The 8,406-nt window shown below is 51.7% G+C and overlaps 1 pseudogene; it reads left to right on the top strand.

Annotated features, from left to right (window-relative positions):
• Positions 1 to 3,324: 3,324 nt before the first annotated feature.
• Positions 3,325 to 8,406, top strand: part of LOC101590284 — a 10,160-nt pseudogene continuing 5,078 nt past the window's right edge.

Here is an 8,406-nt window from a genome sequence, read left to right as displayed (position 1 = left end):
GGTTTGCCCCACTTCCACCCACAGCGCACCAGCCCTGAACCTGCAGGATAAACCACGCACAGCTCACTTTGCTGCATGTAGGAAAACCCTTGGGGAAGCCAGCTTGGTCCTGAGCTCTTCAAGAAACCTGAGGGACCCACAGAAGCTAGCATTTTTGGGGTCTTCTCTCTGTAGCCAGGACTGTGACTACATCTGAGCTGGGCCGTCCCTGGGCCAGCTGGTGACGCCCAGGCCACCTTGGGCTGAAGACCCTGGGCTGAAGGAAGATGCAATGGTGAGGGGCTGCTGAGGACCCCTGCCCTGCCTGGGGAGCCCCTGGACTGCAGGCAGTTTGGTGGCTTTCCGCTTTTGTTTGTAAAAGCCCCTTCCTGGTGTAACCTGGAGTGCTGGGGCTGTAGCCCTCCTGGGAGGTGACCTCCTGCAGCCCACAGCAGGATTCGCATACCTGGTGTGGGGAGAGGGAGGTGGCTCTGAGAAGGAATTTAGGGAACACTCGGGTGTCCACGCAGGGGTGGAGGGAAGGGGAGAGGAGAAAGACATGGATGGGAGGGGCCCAGCTGGCCTACAGCCCACAGTGGTCCAGCAGCAGCAAGGCCACAGGGAGAAAGGGACCTGGGCAGTGAGTCCTGCTCCGAGGGGACCCACCTCCCTCCTAGCGTTGCATTCTCTAGAACTTGGAAAAAATGGAGGTGAAACTCAAGTAATGTGAAACTGCAGAGCCTGGCACTTTCACGGGCACAGCGCAGCAGGATGTTTGGTGCACTGCAACTCCAGCCTGTATCAACTTTCAAAATATTTTCATTTCAGCCCAGAGCCGAAGGCCGAGGCCCTCCGCATGCCTCTCGCGTCCTCCGCCCGTCTGGGTCTGACCTGGGCTTGTGTGCCTGCGCGTGCAGGGCGCGTCGTTTCTCTCCGCGAGCACTGAGCAGCGTCCCTTTTTGTGCTTCTGTGTTGAGCTGCGTTCTCTCAGTCCTGTGACACTGCCTTGCAGCACAAGTCCCAGCAACAGAAAAATGCTTTTCTCCCTTTGCATTCCGACACAGACGCCCCGCAAGGGGACTTCCTTTCTGTTGCTATTTTACAAAACCTGGATCATACCTTAGACTTCTCCTGCCTATGCACAATTAATGTATTGTTGAAAATTCCTCCTGGGAGTGGCTACAAATCTTGCTCTTTTCAGGACTGGGTAATACTCCACAGCATGGACTTAATAGAGTGCCCCTAAACACTAAGAGACTCTCTAACAGTCAAAATAGAAATGCAGTTTTTACAAATTTGGAACTTTAATGAATTCGTTTTACCTTGTTGGAAGCTAAACTACACATATGGTTCAAAAGTCCGGATGGGCTGCCCTGTGCACGGGTGTTTGTAAGGATAAAGGATGGTTTCTGTCCCAGAGAGTCTTCACTCCTACCAGGCTGGAGGGACAGCGCGGCCAGTGCACGTTGGTCCGGCAGCCTTCAGGAGCCAGTGACGTAGGGGAGGTGGGAAGGTGCTTGGGTGCCATGAGGAACACGGGCAGGAGGGCCGGGGGTCATTGAAGGCTTCAGCTGCAGTCTCCTTCCCCCTGCTGTCCCACCCCAGGGCTCAACCATCGGGGTATTTGGGGCCTTTTGTTTTCCCTTACAGGAAATTGAGCCTCTGGTCTCCTGATTTTCAAAGTGCAGAAGGGATGAAGTCTGAGATTTCAATCAAAGGCTTAAGGAAAAAATAATCCTGGGCTGCCCTGATTCTTTCCTGAAAATGCCTCACACGAATAGGAATTGTCCCTAAGCCCTTGCTCTTATTTCCTGCTTTAAATTTCTTTCTTAATTAAAAAGACTTGTTTGGCTGATGCGAGCTGGGAGGTGCTTATTTATTGCAACTTATCTCTTGCTTCTGCGTCCCTTATCTTCACCAGTGACTTGCAAACTCGATAGCTCTCTATTCTCCAGTTAAAATGTCGGTTGTCTCAGCCACCACAAGGCCAGAATAATGAGCCTTATAATCAGCCCATTTCTAGTTCCCCAGAATAGGAGCAGCGTGCATAGCAAGCAGCAGGCGCAGCGCCCTGCTTTCAGCCTCCCCGAGCTGGCCGTGTCTCCCTACCGGAGATTCTAGAAGGTTTCTCCGTTCAGATTAACTTCAGCTTCACTGATTTTAGGAGCCCTTGATGACCAAGCGCAGTCCCTGGTGGCCTCCCACAAGGGTGAACAGCACTTGCCCTAGTCCTTGTGGTGATACCCGGAGCCGGCCACCCACAGAACCTCCCCGGACTGGAATGGAGACCGACTGGACAAGTGAGGACACTGGGAAGAGGCACTTGCGTTAGTTGACTGATAAGGCCAGGATCAGCTTGCCGAGCAGACCCGTGCTGCGGCCCCAGAAGGCCTTTGGGTAAACTCAGCAGCTTCCCTAAGCAGCCCGCGCAGTGCGACCGCCCGGCCACCTCTCTGTCCACTAGAGAGTGCTTCTGAGATGGGACACCGCTGGTGGTCACAGGGCCACCGTGGTGGCTGCGTGTGGTGAGTCCTTTGTGCCACTGGCGACCATAGGTCCTTTTGTGCTGTGCTGCAGACCCACGGCCGGCTGGTGCTGGGGGCCTAGAGACAGCAGCGTAGGGAGGGCGAGCCAGCAGCGGCCGGAGGCCGAGGGCCCCGACCCGGCTCTTCTGCGGCTCTCACTGGAGTAGTCCTGGAGTTGGGACTGAAATAAAGTGGGGCCGTTCCGGTTCACTGGAGATGTTCTCTGGAGTCCAGGCTGCCAGGATACAGGGCTGCCGGCTGCTCCTGTCCCGAACCTGCTCTGTTCTGCAGCAGGAAGGACCAGGGCAGGTGCGGCTCCTGAATGAGGGCCACGCTGACCCTGGGCCCCTAGCCCCACCACCCTCCCTCGCCCACCTTGGGCCCTTCCTGTGAGTCCCGCGGAACACCTCTTAGCGAGCGTGGGGGAGAGCTGGCGCAGTCCGCGTGTTATTTGTAGGAATGCTGGGAAGGCAAATTCACTGCAGAGGAGCTGGCCTCAGAGCGCTGTGGCTAAATGTGTGTGCTTTGTTTGAATGAAAATAGGACATTTTTGCAGGTCAGAAGTTTCCTGTCCTTTCTCCACAAAAACTCCTCTTTTTAGTTCTTTTCCCCAAGGGACCCCATATTTTGAAAGTTTTACTCAACAAACGACATTTATTGAATTTTTTTTTAAGTTTTATTTATCAAAGACATCCAACTGCCAATTAGTGCCCCTGATCAGGGTAGATAACCCCGTCTATCAGGCCCAGCTGAGGCGGCTCCAACCCAAAGCAAAAAAGTGCCCTGTGTTTTATTTAGTCTGGGAACTTCCCCAAGGCAAATGCGCGACTTCCTCTGGGCCTCTCGAAATCTTGAAAATAGCTTGCAGGACCCCCTGGCCGGCTGGAGTGCAGGGCAGCTCTGCTCTGTGCTGGCTGTGCAGGAACCAAAGAGGAGGTGAGGTGTGGGGAGGTCTGGGGCCCCGCGAGGGCTCCGTGGGGAGAAGGGACCCGCCTCCAACTCTGGTACATGTCTGGGTGCTGGTGAGCAGCAGCGCCCCCTCCCCAGCAGAGGAACCTGCTTGGTGCTCCCGACTTGGGGTGCACCTGGGTGACCCGGATGCCTCTGCCCTGACCTATGGCACCAGGGTGGGCAGGAGAGGACAGAGGGAGGGAAGCTTGGGGGCCACAGGGCTGAGCCCTAGAGGTGCCGAGGAGGCTCAGCCTCACAGGTCTGCTCCGTAGACAGGAGGGGAAAGGGAGGAAGACAGGGAACAAGCTGCCTCCAGCCCGACGGGCTCCACGCGGGACATCCCAGTTCCCATGTCTGCAGAAGAGGTGTCCCTGTGGAAGGGTGCAACTGGGTGCCCCCAGCTCCCAAAGCCAATGCCAGGGCCAGGCCTCTGCAGTCCAGCCACCGCCCCACAAGCCCTGCCACAGCCCTGCCACAGACCCGAGGCCCTGCACCAGTGCCCTGGAATCAAGCCCCAGTCCTATGTCCTGCCTCCTTCATGAGCCAGGAAGTTTCCAGGAAGATACAATCTGGGCCTGGCAGGAGCGCGTCTACAGAAATAAATTCTTCCTGGAACATTTTCCAGGCTCATTTTAGAAACAAATCTGAGTGACACATGCACTACCCCTCAGCAAAGACAGCCTGGCCTGGAGGCCACACTCTGTCAGCTGGAGTGGGGAGCCCAGCCCAGGGGATCAGCACTGGCTCCTGGAGGAAGCCAGCCCCCAGCCACCCAGCTGGGGTCCAAGTGTGCTCTTCAGAACAAACGGCCAGTAAGCAGGAAAGCAGGATCTGCTCCTTAGGTGCAAACACTGCGCATTGCACTCCAAGTAGGGGCTCCGGGTTTGCTCCCCTGAGGAACCAGCCCCCACCTCAGCAGGGAGGCAAGATCCAACACTTGTGAGACAGAGCCCAAATCCAGAGGGGAGTCAGGATCCGCCAGGGGAACTGGTAGGGTTAGGGGTAGGGTGAGAGTTGGGTCGGGGTTGGTCAGGTTTCAGGTTAGGATTGTTAGGGCTAGGGCTGGGGCTAGGGGTTGGGGTTGGGGTAGGGATAGAGTTATGGTTAGGGTAGGATTAGATTTTAGGGTTAGGGTTAGAGTTAGGTTAGATCTAGCCCCAGAGTTAGTGATACAGGGAGAAAAGCTGATCTCGGGTGGGTGACCTCCAAACCATATAGGGAACCTCCAAATGATATAGGGAGGTTCTATAAAGATCTCTCGACCTGACCTGCATGAGTTCATGTTCTCTAAAACCGAAGAATGAATTTTAGGAACAAACAGAGGTTATGAGCAGAATATATTTATTGAGGAAAAGAAAGCTCCTGTCCAAGAGAGGGACAGGAGGGGGGCCCGAGCAGGTAGTTCCCCGGGAAGCTGTCTCTTCCAGGGACTTTTATAGTGTAAAACCATGCGGGACTAAGGTGGAGAAAGGGAACTTGCTTAGGTGGGCAGGTGGTGGGACAAAACTATGGCCAACCAATGGGATTACAAGCAACGTTGCTCAGGTAAAACTGATTAAATCCAGTATCAAATGGGAAAGCGAGTCACGTAGCAAGCGGGCATGAATATGGGACAGGGTCTTTTCCTTTTGGGGTTGGAATGCGGGACAGGGTCTCTTTCTGTTGGGGGTTGGGCTAGTGACGCACTTGGGTCTTTCCAGGTGATTGATACCTATTTAGAATATCAATCCCAGGTGCTACTCGTTTAGCATTTGCTTGGCCTTTAGGCCTTTAGGTCTGGTTCCCAGCAGGAGCATCCGCCCCTCCCACAGTTGTAAGGCATCTCATCTTCTGTGCTGTCTCCTTCCAGGGCTGGGCCCTGTCTGACTGCCTACAATATTTTTATCTAACTCGGCTGACTGCAATATTAGGGTTAGGGCTCCACCAGAGTTAGGGTTAATTTTTGGTTTAGAGCTATGCTAGGGATTAAGGTTAGTTCTAGGGCTAGGGCTAGGGCTAGTGATAGGGTTATATCTACAGATAGGGTTAGGCTGAGGGGTATGTTTACAGTTAAATTTAGGGTTCTATCCATGTAGGGCTAGGGCTAGGTTTAGCTTTCAAGTTAGTTTCAGATTAACTTTAGAGTTCAGGTTCTGGTTAGGGTAAGGACCTGGGCTAGGTTTGGTGCTGAGGTTAGTATTAGGGATAGGACTAACGTTAGTATTATGACAAGTGGAAATGCTGTGGTCTGAGTTAGTGTCAGGGTTAAGGATGGGGCTAGATGTAATGTTTTGGTTGGTTAGTGTTATGATTAGGGTTATGTTCTGGTTAGGGTCAGGGCTAGGGTTAGGGCTAGGTTTGGGGTTAGGGATGGGGTGAAGTTAGGGCTATGACTGGGATTTGGTTTAGGGATTAAGGTCAAGGTTTAACATTAGGACTAGGGATAGTGGTGGTTTAACGTTAGGAATAGAGTTAGAGTTTAGGTTAGGGTTAGAGCTGGGGTTTAGGGTTAGGGTTACTGTTTGGTTTGTGGTTTGCTTAGGATAAGGCTAGGGCTAGAGGTAAGGTGAATATTGGCCTCCTCTTAGGGTTATGGTTAGGTTTAGGTTTAGATCTAGGGCGAGGGCTAGCTTTATTTTTAAGGTTTGGTTTAGGTTTAAGGTTGTTGGTATGGTTAGTGTTGTGTTAGGGTTAGGGTTAGCATTTTTAAATTAGGGTTCAGTTTAGATTTCTACTATGGTAGAGACCACTATGAAGTCGCTCTGAGCAGGATTTAAAATTAACGAGTTGGAGACTGGGTGTGGTGGCGAGCGCCTGTAATCCCAGCTGTTGGGAGGCTGTACACAGGCGGATCACCATGAGTCCAATCTAGTAGTGAGGCCCTGAGCACCCTGTAGACCCTTCGCTAAAATAAAAAATAAATAAATAGATAAAATAAAATTAACCAGTTGGCTTTCATACTTACTTGTGAGTCTGTCCACAGCCTAGGACCTTTGTCTGAAGCTGGTTACTGGACTCATGATAAGTGGACCTCTATGGGTCACTGGTCCCACTGAGGCCTGTCATGGTGGGCGAAACCAGAACTCCTCAAAGGATAAGGCAAGGTCAGAGCCAAGGACATCTGGCACCCACCTCAGCTAACTAGATGAAGACTGCAGCTGCAGGCACCTCACTCCCGGGTGGAGCCCGCCTGGAGAGAACACAGTTCTCCTGCAATAAGTGTCTCACTTGGAGACTCCTCGAGTGGGCTTCCACGGGCCTGCTCAGACTCCACCTTCCTCAGCTCTCCCTCTTTTATTTGATAACCAAACAAGCATGGGCCAGCTGGACAAGATCTTTGTCTTAGACCCAGGGAACCTCGAATTCTGCTACAGGAGATTTTGATCCTCATGGAGCCCTAAAAGCCATACCACTTGGTTCTTTTATTTAAGGCTTCAGTGTACCCTTGTTTGGCAGATTGCAGGCCAGGTAAGTCTGCATTAACTAAGGAATAACGTTCATGCAGAAGTAGTAATGTTAGGGGTAAGGTCAGTGCTATGCCTGAACTTCAGCACTCTGTGCAGGAGGCAGGAGGCAGGAGGATCACTGTGAGTTCGAGCCCAGCTTGGCTACATGAAAAGACCGTGTTTTCTGCAAGTATTCACAGGAGCTGGGGATTCGATGCCCAGGTCTGCTGTGCGGGCCCCACCCCCGGGGCTCACTGAGACGGCAATTGAGACTGGGCGTGGTGATGCACGCCTGTAATCCCAGCTCTTGGGAGGATGTAAACAGGCAGATCACTAGAGTCCGATCTAGTAGTGAGACCCTGAACACCCTGTAGGCCTTTCCCTAAAATTAAAAAAAAAAAAAAAAAAGACCATGTTTTAAGAAAACAAACAAAAACAAAATGTTAAATTCAGAGTTAGGCTAGTGTCAAGGCTAGCACTACTTCGAGTGCTAGTGGAGGGTTACAGTGAAGAGTAAGGTTTAGGTTAAGGTCAGAGGTACATTTAGGACTAGGGCCAGCGTGTGTTAGGTTTTGCACCTAAGTATCCCTCTGTCTCCAAACCTCATACGCTCATAGGTGGAGCTTTTTGTAGATGGCTGGCTGAATCTAGAATGTGCTATGCTGGGCTCGGGGTGCCCCACCCTGGGTGTGCGTGCTCCCCTAAGGGACCAGGAAGAGCTGCAGCCATCACTGCCCACCTGTGCTCTGTCGCCCCCTGCCTGGCCTGCCCTGCCCTGCTGCGGACTGCTTCCCCCTTGCTACCCTGCCTGGAGCCCGCCGACTGCAGACTGAAACCTCCCCAAACTGGGAGCCAGACAAACTTTGCTCCCCTGCCGAAGGCTCTGCAGACTGTGGTGCAGGGCTGCAGGCTAAATCTTGGGATCTGACGGACCTTGCCAGATACAAAAGCTACATTTCTTGTTATATAGGTCTTGCTTTATCTTGGTCTTAACCATCCAGCAGAAAAGTATAAAAATGAGGTATGAAAAGTAAAGCCATAATAATATGCTGAGCTGTAAAAGGCTCAAGTCAACAACTTCTGACATTGGGGCTGGGGAGATGGCTCAGTGGAATAAGCGCTTCCCTGGCAAGCGCAAGGGCCTGAGTTCAATCCCCCGTTCCACCAAAAAAACCAAACCAAAACAAAAAAACCCCAACTTCTGACATTGCCAGTCTTAGAGAAAACCCACTACTATTACAGACTACTGGACTATATTGGAATGTTTTGATGAATTCATTCACCTATAATATTTAAATGACAATAGAATACCCATCTCTGACAAAACTAAAGAAAAAAAAGGGGATGCACATGAAGGACCATTTCGTATCTGTATATACAAAATAGGACAGACATACAGCTACTTTCTCTTAATTCAATGAGAAGAAAGATTTGTACTAATAGTGTTTGGAGTGGAAATCATGTCTGCATCTCGTACAATGAATAACCACTACAAAGACAACAATATGCAATGTATTAACTATTAT

The sequence above is a fragment of the Octodon degus genome, unplaced genomic scaffold (assembly GCF_000260255.1).
Source record: "Octodon degus isolate 3935 unplaced genomic scaffold, OctDeg1.0 scaffold00026, whole genome shotgun sequence".
NCBI classification, from domain to species: Eukaryota; Metazoa; Chordata; class Mammalia; order Rodentia; family Octodontidae; genus Octodon; species Octodon degus.
Note: the sequence above shows the minus strand (reverse complement) of the source record. Positions and strands in the feature narration are given on the sequence as shown.